This window comes from Tinamus guttatus, unplaced genomic scaffold (assembly GCF_059628265.1).
Source record: "Tinamus guttatus ecotype Peru unplaced genomic scaffold, ASM5962826v1 Tinamus_guttatus_pri_ptg000307l, whole genome shotgun sequence".
Classification (NCBI taxonomy): domain Eukaryota; kingdom Metazoa; phylum Chordata; class Aves; order Tinamiformes; family Tinamidae; genus Tinamus; species Tinamus guttatus.
This window is the reverse complement of record NW_028288841.1, coordinates 961,179-976,888: the sequence shown is the minus strand read 5'-3', so window position 1 is coordinate 976,888 and position 15,710 is coordinate 961,179. Positions and strand designations below refer to the sequence as shown.

At 44.5% G+C, this 15,710-nt stretch overlaps 1 protein-coding gene across 1 annotated transcript in view; it reads right to left on the bottom strand.

Annotated features, from left to right (window-relative positions):
• The window catches only part of LOC104577994 (netrin-4), a 166,708-nt gene that overhangs the window by 145,530 nt on the left and 5,468 nt on the right, over nucleotides 1-15,710 (bottom strand). The gene's annotated exons all lie outside the window — the stretch shown is intronic.

The window sequence follows — 15,710 nt, the reverse complement described above, 5'->3', positions numbered from 1 at the left end:
TATATATATATTTTTAAGCAAAGGCACATTCCAAGCAAACACAGAAGCTTGGGCTGCGCTAACTGGCCTGGAGTGGAGGCCTTTTGGGGAGGCTCCGTGGATGCTTTGTGCACACTTTTCATGTCCTACGCTGCTGGTGAGGGTATAGAGAGGCCCATGTGTTGAAGGAAACTCTGCTTTCCTTTGATGCTGGCTTGAGGTGTCCACTTGCTTTAGCAGAAGGGTTGTTGTCCAGCGCTACAAGCCGCAAGAGGCCCTTTGTCAGAACCGTGAGGCCCAACTCCTGCCTCCACTCAACTCCTCTTCTGCTCCGTCCTGGAGGTCCTTGGTGGTCTTCAGCGAGCAGTGGGCACCCTGGGTGCCTACAGCCCATGTGAGCCGAAGGTGCTTGCGCCTCGCTGACGGGGACAGAGATCCAGACCAGGCTCTGCGTCCCCATCCATCTGCCAGGGTCTCCCCAGACATATCAGATCCCAGGGGAGGTTGGTAGATATCGTAACTTGGTGTGACAGCACTGGGAGATCTTCTGTCAAAGGGTGATCATAAGCGCTACGTGTTTCTCTTTTCCTACCAACAGCCATGTCAGAGCTCCACGCAGCTGGGGTGGGCGAAGGGGTGAGAACAGTAGCCAAAAGAAACAAATTGACACCGTAGCTGGCTAAGAAGGGAATTTAAACAAATAATCGGATGGTAGCAGGCAAGTGATAATGTTTGTGTTTTTTCTTGTTTTGTTTCTCCTCTTGAACTCTGGCGATTGTAAGCTTTAGAAAAAAAAATTAGGGTTCAGTAATTAGAAACGATTTTATAATGGATGTTGCATTTCCTTTCCATTCGCAGATGACATCTGTGTGTCTTTTTGTTGACAAAATGGGAAATAGAACACTGCAATTCTAGCTCTAGGTAGTGCAGGAGACCGTGTTGTATGTAAGAGCAGTAGGTCTAGCTAAAGCAAATGCATTCCTTTTGTCCTCTAGAAATTAATATAAATGAACTATCATCTATTGACTGGTTTATATCACATCCTATGAATGTATGTAAATAAAACTGTACATAGATGCATATCTATATAAAATATCTTTTAATAACGTATCAAAATTTGTGTAAATTGGAAACAAAAATACCTATAAAACCAGTGTACATAAGTTACAATTCTGTATATTTTCTTTTGTTCTTCATAAAAATATATTTACTTTGACAATAAAATGAAAATGGAAATTTTAAATCCCTTTTTGAAATTATTATTCATTAATTTCCTTTGTAGCCAGTTCTTTAAGCAAGACATTAGTGCTTGAAATTTTGATTCACCTAGACATAGCTTTCAGGTGCTGTGTGACAGGGAGACGATGGAACAGTTCTAATGGTGACTCCAAAGACCTTTTCCATTTGAGAGATCCTGCATTAAGGAAGAGTTGCTATGGTCCCCATGAAGGGGGCTCAAAGTGGCGATGTGCTGAAGGTGCGATGGTCCAGCTGCCCCTCGGGGGAGTCCTCAGGCCGTGCCCAGCAGCTGCTGTGGGACTCAAATGCCTTCTGTGGTTTCTGCCTGCTGTGGAACAGGTCTGCAGCCACAGTAAAACGGTGGTTAACAAATCAGTGCAAAGAGATTTTGAGGAGATTCAAGCTTTGGTGGTTAGTGCGAGGAAGGAAGCTTTGAGAAGCTGGGGCTGTGATTGTGACTCGTGTTGTGACCCAGGGCAGAGAACTCGTTCACTTAGCGCCTCAGTTCCTCTTCTCATAAACCATGGACATCATTGGGCTTAATATTTTATTTATGCAATCCCTGGATGGAAGAAGGAAGCGATAACAATAGCAGTCAGAGGATTAGATGGTGAAATAAAGCCTCGGTATGGCAGAGTTCTCGGTGCCAAGGTGCTTCATGTGGCTCTTCTGTAAATCCTGTGTTTGAAAGAGTGACACGTGGGATCTGTGGTATGAAGGATGCTTCAGGCTGGGGGAGAAGGCATCATATCCTGCAAACACCCATCCCTAAGAATGCAAGCATGAACATGATGCTCTTGGGATCCACAAACTGGGCCAAGTCTGGCATTGTGCACTTGGTTGCTTGGCCTCCACTGGAAGAAGAATCCAGCAGTGTTAGTGGCATTAAAATCCCTCCTGAAGCTCCACTGAAGAAATGGTGCAGAGGGTCCAGATCTTCTCCCAGCAAGAATGAGTCTAATGGGCATGTAGGCATTCAAAAAGTCGTTCCCTGACGCATAGCCACCAAAAAAAACCCACTAGCTCTAAATCCTTGATTATTTTTTCTAAAGAAGTCTCTATGAGTCTGTCAAGAAGGTTGAAGATGTCAGAGAAAGCTCTGTTCACTCCATGTTCTTGTTACCTCATGAGATGTAGCATGAAGATCAGAAACCCAAGGACAGTTAAGAGTGCTAAACTGCTAGGTGTGCACATGCTTCCCTTAGCAAACCTGCACCAAGAGGATCTCCAATTCCCTTCTGTTCTCACCCTATCGACATTTTGCGTTAAACCAGTTGCTTTATTTTAACCAGTGTCTCACTCTCCTCCCCATCTCATTTGGAGTTCTGATATTGCTGTAATGTTGTGAAATTCACCCTACAAAAACGTAGGGCAGAAGTTACTATTTCTCTGCAAGAGGCAATGCTTAGAGTTGAGGTGGAACAACCCAAAATGTTTGTTGCTGGAGCACATCAGCAGAGAAATCTAAGATCTAAGCTAAGTTTTAGCCTGGAATGTTTTCCATGAAACACTCATTTCTTTCTCTCTCTCTCTTTTTTTTTTTTTCTCTTTTTTTTTCTGTTTTAAGTACACTTTCTGAGCGTGATTCATGTGGAGTATTTTTTGGCTAAGTAGTACTTATTTTCAAGGAAATTTAAGTTTATATAAACATTGCAGTATTTTGGTCAAAAGACTATATTTTATTAGGGATGTATTTGTTGTGAAAGGAGAATTAGTTCTGTGTGAAAACTGACATTTTTTCAGAGATTTGTCACAAAAAACACAGAAACTTTCAAATGAAATTTTTGGTATTTGTTTTTGTAAAATAACTTGCCTGCCTGGGCCTTGCTATAGGTCTTGCTGACTCATGGTACGAATGTGGCCTTACCTTAAGCCTGATTAAGCACTTGAAGACAAAAGAATTTTTGATGCTTTGATGCCACAACTGAATTTGTGAGTCCTTTATTATGTCCCTGGTTCAGCAAGTCCGTGTGGCAAAACCCAGTGTGGCATCATTATGAACGTGCTTGAGTCTCATTGACTTAAGATATCTATAACTGGGTTTTGGAAGTGTGAATGAACACATATGTAGTGTTACATCCTTTGCATGATGATTGTGAGCTGCTTTATAGCATTTGTTCCTGTTGTGTTTTGCAAAGATTTTATTGGTAATTTCTGGCTGTTTAAGCCTCTATTCATCAGTGTTAATAGTGAAAAACAGTATTATAGGAAGTAAGGAGCTGTCATATGGGAAGAGTATATTGGCTGAGGTAAGGACTAAGCACTGAGAAAAAGAGGAATGTGATTTTTCTTCATGGAAACATGGCTTCTGTGACCATGGCTTCATGGTTACGTGGAGACCAGTGGACTGATGTGTCCGAAATGACAAAGCAGAGCAGAGAGAAAATGGGAACAGAACCAAGAAGTCCCAAATCTCCTTTACCCCAGACAGTGGCACCGACCACACATCAATAACACATGGCAGATTATAGAAGGCAAAGAGTGATAGGACATTTAAGTGAGACATCAGATAAGGAAAGAAAGGTAAAGACGGGATGTGAGATAAAGTCAGGTTGCGCTGATAACGTCTAGCTTTGGAAAGGATGCCAAGGAGACAGAAATGAGAGTTTTCTGCCAGTCTGCTTGACTTGGGACTCGCCCAGGAAAGCTGCCTGGAGCTGATTCTGCTCCCCCTACCCCTGTGTCACACCAGGCTTTTTCCACTGGCAACTCGTAGGGAACTCAGGGGACTGAAGCGCATGGAAGGCGAACTGGCCTTTGGAGCAGGGGGTGCTAGGAAGCTGTCAAACCTGGCTCCTTGGAGGAGCATTTAATTTCAGACCCTGCAATATTTGCATCGGTCTCCTGTCCTCTCCAGGGGGTTGTTTCCACTGGATCGCAGTGCTGGAAGCCTTCTCCTTGTCTAAATGACCACTGTACATTTAATCTAAACAACCAGGTGACTCCAGCACAAAGCCAGTGGCAATAAGCTAGTGTTAATAATTACCCTGGGCCTCTTGCACTTATGTAAGCCTGGACGTTCTGTAACACAGGCGCTTGGCTTGAACCTGCCCTTTCTGTCGTGGAGAAACACCAAGAACCTGCCAACGCACATAGAAAGCAGTTTGGAGCAGGCTGGGATTTTCCTTCTCCCCTTCTGACAGCACCTATGAAACTTGTTATTCACTCACTTCAGTAATTGCCATGCTTCGTTTTCTTGTTATTCAAAGATGTTGCTTTTAAAGAATGGGTTGTTCTAAGCTCCCACTGACTCCAGGACAAACCAAGGACTGTGACTGGCATGGGTTATCCATGGAAAAAAATCACAGCTAATGCAGGGACCCCTGATCTTGGCAAGTCCTTGGCTTCTCTTGCTGTTGCTTCTGGGACCTTAGTGTTTTTGTGGCTTTTATGTAGTGGCTTTTAATTTCTGCTGGGGAGGAGATTTGTTTGAAGATATGTGTGTGAGGAAAACAGATGTTGTAAAGAATCTCCTGGCCTTTACATCTGGTGTGTGTTTGCGTGCAGATACAGGATGGGACTTAATGACTCTTCCTATCAGATGCTCCTATATCATAGGGTTTGTAATCAGCTGGTGGTCAGCATCTTACCAGTGCACACTCAGGTCTGCGCTGCCAACTCATTGCAGGTCTTCCTCCAACTGCAGCTAGAACAGATCCTTCATTCCTTGCTGCAGTCCCTACCCAAGCGTTTCTGATGGTTTTGTGGTCAGAATGGCTCAAAGCCTGTGTAAGTGCTTGCTCTTGTCCACGGCTAGGGCTGGATGAGCTGCTTGGCCCCCCGAGGAGGCCGCTCTGGAGAGCTTTCATCACTGCCCCAAGGAGCATGTGTGCTTTGGCCTGCGTTTTGCTGAGCCATGGCCTGCTATCTGAGCAGCCTGTGGTTTAGAGCAACACCCGAGAAGGCTCCAGCCAGCAGGAGCAGAGGGCAGAGCGTGCGTCGCTGCCGAGCGCCGCCGGCCAAGGCGTTATGTAAAATGGGAGTGAAATGCATGAATGACAAGTAACTGCCGGGAGGGCTGTGCACTCGTCTTGCTTGCACCAATGCATGTCGAGCATCTCTTCTCCTGGTCATCTTGGGCATAACCGTGATGAGAGGGAGAGAAAACCAAGGTGAACGTGGCCATCTGGAAAGGAGCAGAGGGAGGAGGACACAAACCGAAGCACTACACAGCTTAACAGATACTATTTTGTCTTCTCCAGGACAAACAGAGCGATAGGGCTCCTTCATGTGTGCTATATGGCAGAAGAAGGGTCATCTCCACCAGCAGTCAGTGTCAAAGCACCCATGTCCAGTGCCAGGAGGCAATAGCAGCATTATGGCAGGAGAGGGTAGTCACCAGGCTTGTGCCTTGGGTAGTTGGCAGGCATAAAGAGAAAGCACTGGACATGCTTCCCGTTGGTCTCCCAGGTCCTTCCTTGTTTGAGGATACTGCTTTTCTCTTCCTATTTCTCCAGCTCGTTCTTGGAAAGGCCTTGAATACTCTTAGCACATCCCCCACCTTGGTTTCCCTAAACAGAAATCTTATTTATCCATATGACCCAGATACTGGGAAGCTCAATATTTAGAAAGCATGCTGAGATCCTTGGTGGAAATGTCTATCCAGGAATTGTTTTGCATGTGGCTGAGGGTGGTGTCCCAAAAGGAGTCCAGCAACCCGCAGAAAGAAGGCACAAAGAATTACTGTTCTGTATCTAAAAAAGCCTCTGGCACCTGCTTCCCCTATTTACTCCAGTGGGCATTGGCTTGGGCCCTGCTAGTTATTCCAGCAATATGGTTGCAAATACAGAGATTGGGCTATTGGGCTGAAAAGAATCCAGGCGTTTAATAAACTTGCCTTCCATAAGCGAAGGAGAGATGTGAACGTTCAGGTTTGGCTAAGGTCTGCTAACTTTTTCTGAGAAGTCTATAAAAGGCAGCCAGGTAGTCTCTCACTTTTTGTTTCTCTGGCGTGTGTTGTTTTTCCATGGACAGCATGTCCTGGACCTTAGAGAGCTGGCTGGAATTAGATTAATTCAGGCCGGGTGTCCCTAGTGGCAGATAATGCGTTGGGAAGACAAAGGGCTTGGAAATTTCATTATGTCAGAAGGGCCGCCCTGCAGCCAGGGCAGCTGGAAAAGTCCCCGGGCGGCGCTTGCAGCGGTGAGTGCAAGAGCAGGAGGGTTCCTGGCCCGGAGCCTGCACGGGCACCGGCTCTGCTGTGCCAATCTGGGGGTCTGACGGTGGCACCATGGAGCTGAGAAGTGGGTGCGAGTGTCCCGGGGCACAGCTGCTCCGGGGAATCCAGCGGCTCTAAACGGCCGATGTGAAAACACCTTCTGATACGGGAAAGGCGGGTGCTGGTCTCTTCTGGAAGGGGCTGACTTTCAGAGAGGAAGTGGCAAAGGATATTGGGGATGATTAAGTTGGTGTCACTGCCCTGGCTGAGTGAGGAGCGATCTGTTCCCTCTCAGAAAGCTCAGTTAGTGATTCACAGCTGGCAAACTTGCTGGTAAACTCTTTGCTCTTGCTTCCTAGGAATTAATGGCACAACTGAAGGCTGTTCATTTACCTGCCTCCTGGTACCTTTTGTCTCCTCACAATGTATTCCAACAGCTGATAAACACACACTAGTAACACATTTCCCTGCAAGAGGTTGTGGGTTTTCTTTTGCTAATAAGCCTTCTCAAGAGCTGCCTGGTTGTTAGAGCACTTGCCCCCTACTCAGTATTAGTCAGAGCCTTGCAGATAATCCAGGCTTGCAGACAAGATCAGTGACACTCATGAAAGTTTAATGCAAATCAATCCCTGTCATGCTTCAAGAAATGATTAGCAAATTAGAATGCATCCTGATGACTTTATGGTAGATACCTGATACCCTCTGAGCAATCCCTAGTGGATGGAGGACCATGAATCCAGAGAGAGATGGAGCCACCCTCTGCACTTTGCTCCTGCAATTTCACTCTGGTTTTAGTGGAACAAATTAGCTGTGCTAAATTAATAATAATATTTGGCACTTCTTTATCATCTTCCAGCTGAGGACCACAGCATGCTTCTCAGTAGGGAATTAAGCTTTGCAATCCTCCTGAAGAGTAACTGCCAACTTTATTATGCAAAGCTAGCAAAAAGATTTAATTGATTTGACCAAGATTTATTGGGGAGCTTGTGGCAGAACTGTAGAGCAAACCCAAGTGCAACACTTTCACTAACCAAGTGATTCACAGCCAGAATCACTTTTGTGTGATTTTAAGACAGATGCAATTAATCAAGGATGATGAGAAGCGAGTGAGCCTTTTAGCCTCTGGATAAGGCTGAGGTTTGCACTGTTGATAGCCATGAGGGCAAATGCAAGAGATGATAAGTGTGGTCACTTTGCTGATGTGTGGGCTTAGTGCAGGAGAAGCTGGAGGAGGTATGTTGTGGTCCTTGCAGGAGCCTGGGGACCATCACACAGCAGGGTGGCTCTGGGGCAGGAGGGAACAGCCTGGGTGCCTTTCTCATGCTCTTCATTTTCTGATGGAGACTGCATTTGCTCCTGTAGTGAGTGGTGAGAAGAACTTCAGCTTGATTTCTTTTTACTGCTGGTTTTATCATGCCATATAGCACCTCTAGGCTGCTTAAGACTTTACTCTCATGCACAATCAAAAGGAGACTGGTCAGTACCCTTTGAGGTTTTCCTGGGCTAAAATCCAACTTGCTATCCCCTCCTATTCATCTTTCTGAAATCTTTTCTTCCTGAAATTGAATACTTTTTGCTGACTAAGACTCTTCTTAAACACACTTGTTTTATAGAGTGAATCAATGGTCTGTCATTTTCTTTGTGAGCTATCTATCTATCTAGCTGTTATCTATTAACACAAACATTTTACATTGTGTAAGTGTTCCTGATTTGAGAGTTAGTACAGCAGAGCTGTCCAAATCAATCTCTGCTGGTTATTATGATCTTTTATTCAGTTTCTGCAACTAGGTAACTTGTATTGGGATTAATAAACTCCAACCTTAATTGTGACACTTCTGATTATTATTTTCAAGGCACTTTATTGGCTCAGTAAATAACTAGCTACTAGCTAGGGTGATGAGTATTGAGAGATTTTTATTCATAGTGACTAGGTATACATAGCCCAGCTGTATACTTGGTCTTATTGTGGTCATATAGCTATGTCAGGACTTGGAGATGGATTTCATGAGCATCCATTCAGGGTTCTGGGTCACAAAAGCACCTTTTCTCTCAGTGTTTTTTTCCTCAAAGGCCACTCAACAGGTGAAATACGTGTCTACATTAACACAGGAGGCCTCAGCCTGCAAGGGGTGAAGGTTAGTGTGTGTGGTGGAGGGCTCTCCAGTCTCCATAACACATTTGCCTCTGCTCTCTACTTCAGTTAGATCTTCAAAAAGAACTAGTTTTGTTCAAACTTCAGCAGTTCTTTAAGAAATCTGTTTTTTTTTTTTTAATGACCAAAGCATCTAAAGCTCAATGGGTCAATGCTAGTAGACATTTTTCATGGGAGAAAGCCATTTTCCTGCTTGCCTTCAGAAAATTCCACCTCAATGTCCCATGTCTGTCACCTCTAAATGCAACCATATGCTGAAAGCCATTTGCTGTTCCTTGTCCTTGGTGTCAGCCCCCAGACTTCACCCATGAAGACCATCTGAGAGCTATTTTCATACTCTGGGGAATTAGAGCATACTAAAGAGGATTGAAAGAATCAGCGAGGGTCTTCCTGTGGAGGAAGCCATAACAGAATTATATATCTGATTAGTGTTGCTATTAGCTAGCCACCTTCATGGTGGAGGGGGAAAGAACTTTAGAGAGAAAAGAGAAAACTCAGAAAAGAGGTTTATATCTTCAAGATCATATTCTCATCTGCTTCTAAGTGTACTCTTCACAACAGTTTTTGCCAATCAGATGTATTGCTTAGGCAACACTAAGGTATTAGTTCGCCTTGCTTTTCAGATGGTCATGGGGACAGGGCATTGGTGACAGAGGTGACCTCCTTGACACAGGTAGAAACGTGATGTGCAACTGTTGACGTCCTGCCTCATGTTTAATCTGCAAGCCTGCGGCTGCCAGCTTGATAAACGGCACGTGGATTTGTAGACTGTCCCATTCAGGCTCCGAGTGCAGAGACCAAAATGAGAAAAGGGCTCTTGCTCGGGGGCAGCCTTGGTTCTGAATTTGTCAGAGCTCTGGTTTCACCCTCAGTTTGTACTTGAGTAACTTTCCTGCTCAGGCTTTGCTTGCTAGGGCTGGTGCTAGGGCACATGCAATACTGACTGGGTTCTGAGGCTAATCAGAGGCCTCAGCTGAGGGGATCACCCAGAGAAACAGCTCAGATGGAGAGAATGGCAATGGGCTATCTACAGTTGGAGGTAGTTGGGAGGTAATTTGGGTGAGAACCCCTCGGGGTGTGAACAACGAATGAAAAGGCAACAGAGGAGGGGTGGGCAGATGTGACGAACCCTGGAGTAGATGCTGGGTTGAGGGAGGCTATGACTGGTTTGGTTGAACCTGTTAGGCTTCTGTTCTTGTTTTGTTGTCGTTTGTTTCATGTGGGAAGAGGAAATAGGGTCTCTGGAGGTGGGGGAAAGGGTTGAGGCTGATGAGTGCAGGGGGTTTGCTGGTGTTTGTGCCCACACAGCAATGAGCTGCAAGGAAGCTGAGGTGCTGCCTACTGAGCTGTCTGAGCCCCAGATCCTCTCAGCTTTGGATCTCTCTAGGGGACATGTAAGGCCTGTCCTTGGTTCAGTCAGATGGCAGGGCCTAGGGTGAGGGCACATTGTGTAGCTTGTGTTTGTGCTCCTTTCTGGGCCCTTGCTCCTTTTCTCACACACCAGAGCAGGGTTTTTCTTCTGCTCCAGTGTCAAGCTGTAAAAGCAAACCTCATGTTAGACCTTCATATTTCTCTTTGCTGAATAAAGTAGGCTGTGCTCTGAACCATAAAGGCAAACCTTTGGGCTGTTGGGCAGGGAGGAAGGTGAGGAGGAGCGAACAGTTTGGCCTCTGAGCTAGAGCATTTCCTAGTATGGGGCACAGTCCAGATTTTTCCACATGTGGGCCTGAGCCCAGACATCACCCTGACAACATGCAGGAACATAAATACAAACAAAAATAACTTCCAGATGAGGGATGTATGCAATGTTTTGTTTTGCTGGCATTTATACTTGCTTATTTGGCTGAAGATGACAATCAGCCCTGTTTATTGCAACAGGGTAGCAAGAGGATGCTAAGAACAGCAAAAGAGCCTCTTCTGCTGGGTCTTCATCCCGAGGGGGCAGGAAACTCATGGCAGCCACCTCAGGGAGGCCCTGTGCAATGGTTAAAGGGAGGCAGAAATTGCCTTGTTAGAGGGAAACCTTTTGGGAGACCCCAAATGACCTCTAAAGGTTGAGGAGCTCTTGCTGTCCCATCTCCTGAGCCGCCTCATATTTGCTTCTGCTTCTCCACATGCTCTCCTTGTGTCCTCATTCATCCTTTATGCTCAGATAGGACTGCACCCTTCAGAAGTGACAGCAGCCTCTTAAGAAGAAAAAAATTGTATTTTATCTTCACTTGCAAACAATATTACTGGAGATCAAGGTGATTTTGGCTGGGAGAACCTCTGCACAGCCAGATGCCAATGGGAGCAGAGGTGGTTTGAACATGAGTGCATTTTTTCATGGGGTAAAAAGGAAGCTGTAGCTCCTTTTCCAGCAGTACCATTTGCTCATCCCTTCCTGCATCATCAACCTCAGTCAAGGGCAACATAGTCCATTTCCAACCTCTCCTGTAGAGGTTTGGTCTGTGCACACAGTATGTCAATTTCTCTTCTATCAGAAGATAAAAATATGACTTCTGGTGTGTGTGTGTGAATATATATATATATATATATTTTTTTCCTGCAAAGGCTGTCCAAAAATATGCTGCTCTATGGAATGCTACCAGGATATGTAGGCATAATTTTCTGCTGCAGCCCTCACAGGGGTCGCAGTCTACCTGGCCATTGAATTCCCATCTGATTTACCTGCAGCAATTTAGGGCAACAACACTGAGGACAGGAGTTTAAAACCATTGAAAGGAAAAAGGCTGACTGGTGCTAGTTGCCCTAAATATCCTATTCTACTTTCTGGAAAAATCAGGCTGTGGATATAGCCTGAGTATATTACAATAGCCATTCCCTCATGTTGCTGTTTCATGAGTTTGTCTGTCTAGCAGGTCTAAAAATAACTAAATAAATCACTCAAATCAGGCAGTAAGCTAATAGATTTGCCCCCCTGTTTGTTAATAAACATATGCACATGAACCTATATTTCTATATTAGACCATGGCTCTCTGTCTCCTGTGGGCATAAAAATAAAAACACCTGGCAAAGAGTGAGTGCAGTAAGGCAAGTACTAAGTTTCCACAGCAAATATATTTGTGTTTGCTGAGCAAGTGTTGCCTTAGGAAGGCAGGCGAGGCGAGCGGCTCCCGCTTGCTGGCAGAGCTTCTGGTTGCTGAGCTTGGAAGGAGCTTCCAATGGCTACAGGTCTTTGGATCACGGTTAGATGGTAGAGGGCAGAGACGAAAGACGGTTCCTGTAGGCATCCTTCCCAGCCCCTCTTCGTGCAGACCATGCGTTCTTCCACACGCTTCCTCCTTGGAGCTTGGCTTCAGCAAAGAGCCAGTAGACGGTGCGAAGTTGAGCCTTGGTGTTTTGTTTTGCTGGGGTTGATTGCATCCTCGGGGTTGTTCAGAGCACTCTCCTTCCTCACCCGTGCGGAAATCTCTCTGCCCTGTGTTCGCTCTGCTGATTTGCAGCCCCGCATGAGCACAGAGGGCAGAGGTGTTTTGCAGTGAACCTTTCCTGGGTGGATTCATGGTCGCTGACTGGCAAAGCTGTACAGGGTAAAGGACAAAGCTGTTAAGGGATAAAGGAGGCATGGAGGAAGCTAGGGGAAAAGTGTGTTTAGGGTGTGTGAGGGCCAGGGTACAGACCCTGGGAGAGGGAAGGTCAGGAATGACTGGTTGTGTTGTTCACGTGCTGTGAGACAGGGATACACAAGGATGAGCAGATATATCCATCCTGATGACTCATTTTCTTTTGCCATTTCTTTCACGTGAAAAGGAGATGTCAAGTTCATGCTAAAGTGTGCTCTGAGCTATGACATCTAGTCATACCTAGGCCTGACTTCTCTAACATATTTATAAAACTTTGGGTCCTGCTGCTCCCCTGCTCCATCAGTCATGACCATAAGAATTGCTTTTATGAAACCACTGAGCATCACAATCATGTTTCACAGTCTTATTTAATATGGTTGCATATAAAATAAGCACTAATGGCTTAACACTAATAAGCAAAATCTGAGTGTTTAAACTACTGTTATGGTCTTTTTTTTTTTTTTCTGTGTTTGGTATTTGAGGAAAAGAGGATCAGAAGTGCTAGAATGGGCTGTGATTTAGTCGCATGTATGGCTGACAGATGGAGTGACCTGCATTTTCTGCCTGGGATCCGCTATATTTAGTCGGAATCACAAGATGCAGTGAACCGCCATTCCTTCCTTGTATTGAAACCCTTGGATAGTCTGAATAAATAGTGTCCAAATGTTTTATGTCAGCAGCTACTATCTGTAACGGGATCTCTCAAAGAGAAGCTTTGGAAAAAAAGCAGGCAGAAGAATTTTTGGGGGGTGGATAGATCCTTTTGAGCCAGGATTGAAAATAGGAAGTAGAGAGGTGTTCTCGTGTTCATTTAGGGTAGGTATGATCAGAGACATGTAGGAACTAGTTTGGACAGATTGCTGTCAAATTGCTGCAAATTATGGTAATTTGCTGAAAATAATGTTTTCCTGAAATATTTTGGCATCCCTGTATTGAAAGAGATCTGCTGTTTTAGGAACTAACCAAACTAGGTATCTCAGATGCAGCCTTCCTTAATGTCCTCTGTACTGGTGGGCAAGCATCTACTGGGCATCTGGACATCTACTAGGCCTGTCTTGGCTGTTCCCAGATGATATTTCATTGATGAAAAATAGCAGTGAATATTGAAAGCTGTGGAAAGCTGCCAGACATTTGAGACAGCAGTGAGGAAAGCTAGACATGTTTAAGCAATAGCAGGGGATGGGTCACCTAATTTTGCTGCAACAATCTATTTCCATCTGGTTCTGTCTGCTGGGCCCAAGGCAAAGTATAATTAACCTGTGGGGTTCTTTGCCAAAGCACAAAATCTGGTGAGACTACAAGTGGATCACACTCATTCTCTTTCACTCTTAAAATAAAATAATGAATAATGCTATTAGTTTGTGGAAACTGTTAAAAGCAACATCTTAGTTAGACATATGCACATTAGGTGCATATGCCAGACATAAAAGATGAGGGAAATCTCTTTGCATAAGTATGTTGTTGCATGATTTCTGGTAGGAGAGCTTTGGCAGATCTTGGAGCCTCACCACTGAGCAGCTGGACATTATTTGGGACATGTATGAAAATTTCAGTAGTCTGGTGGTTCTACAGCTATTTCTGAAGGAGCTTCATGAGGCAGCTACTAACACAAAGTGAGCTGCATGCTTTTAAACAAATAAGGGGATTTAGGTTAAATATTAACTTTTGGTCATTTCAACTCTGATAGCTTTGGCCTTCGGGTTGATCATTTAATGAGCTCCTTCCCGTTGCTACAGCAACTGCAGCCCTGGAAGACCTTGATGTTCAAGTCAGCAAAAAAATAAAATGAAGTTAGTTCTGAAATTTGTTTAGGCTTCTATTGACAAGTGTCTGTGCTCTGAGTCAATTGTTCAGACAAACAAGGCTTGGAAATGTACCATAGAGTTTAATGCAATCCTTGCGAAACCCTATCCTGATCCATCGGCTCTTGCGCACTTAAAAAAAAAAAAAAAAAAAAAAAATCCGTGCCCTCCTCATGACATGCGCTAAGCCATTCAGTGGTGTTGTTTTAAGAAAGCAAACATACTCGTTTGTTCTTCTTGCTGAGTTATCATTGTACACGATGTAATTTTGGCCCACGAATGTGTTTGCCCTCTCCAATGTGCCGTGAGCCGCTGGAACGTCGGAGGTGTGATATAAGCTAATTTTTGGAAGTACAGTCCTCATCTGTGTTCCCTCCTCCAGCATGTGTTTGTACACAGCCTCGCAGCAGACGTCAGCTTCTTCTTTCACATACAACTTCTGGCCAGAAAGTCCTTTCTTTTGGACCTCTCCCAGATTTAAAGCATTCAAGATCTCCCCTGCTTGCTGGTCTCTTGTTCAAACAGTAGCAGAGATGGCTCCTCAGCTGGGGTAGATCAGTATTGTCTGGTCGGAGTCCCTGCAGCTGCACCTTTCAAAGCCAGATGAGGAGCTGGCTAGTTCCTCAGCAGGAAGAACCTCTTTGGTTCTGTCCTCTCCTCCAAATGTTGATCTAACATGTGCTTTGAGTTATCTTCCCCCTAATTTTGAAGGGCAACTCTTGTGTTGTACTGCTGTGCCAGGACCATTGGACCTCCATCTCTGATAGGAATACAGGTTCAGGATGGGATGTAGGCAGTACACATTTTTTCTTCCTAGGAAGAGGTGCCTCTCAGAGGTATCAACATTTTAATGGGATTTAGAGCCACAGATTTGTACCTTAGTGCTCATCAAAGCTGCTGTTATTTTTGGTGCAGCCCTGAGGGCATGATGTTTGTGTCATGTTTCCCAATTGTTTTAAAACATAAAGTTTCATGGCCTGATCTAAAGTACAGCTGGCAGGAAATAGTTTTTCCTATCCTGCAGAATGTTTGCAACTGTCTAAAATAGTCTTGCTTTATGCAGGGATGGACTGATAGCCCCAAAAAACTGGAGAGCTGAAGCAGCCCACTGAAACTAGCTAATGCCCTGGTAATTCGGGTTTTCTTGGAGGAAGGGGAGATGTGTTCAAATTTAGTCTTAATCAAGGATATCTGAATCTAATTTCTCCTGCACCAGGAGTGGACAGCTGGGCCAATAATGAATTGCTACTTCATGTTTTCACTTCCCGCTGTTTTTTGAGAAGTCTTGAGATAAATTTTGCAGTGGCAACTTCAGTAGAAATACTGTTATTTCTAGGAACTGTTTCAATATCAGTGAGTCTGCATTTTCTGTCAAAATAATATTTTTGTTAAAACCCCCTAGAATATTTTTTATCCAAAGCCTTCTGAAATCAGTGAAAAACTCTTCTTTGCTTCATGAGAATTTTAATTTCTTTTAAGAATACTGGACTAAACACACAATCACATTAGGAACTTGCTCTCTCAATGGAGGTCTGTATCTGTCATTGTCTACATTAATGAAAAAGAGCAAGGGGCCACACAAAAATGTTGGCTTCACAGGGGCTTGGAGAAATAAGGTGCAACACTGGTTTGGTTTTCTCGATTGCTGGAAAATAGTCTAGCAAGGACAACCTGCTGCAAAGGACAAGCATAACCACACAGAGACATCCTGCTCACACATGTGTTAACACAAATTCATTCTGTGATTTAAGAGGAAGAAAAAAAAAAAAAGGAAACAAAAACAAACCCTAAACCAGCAACACAGCCCTTCCTTC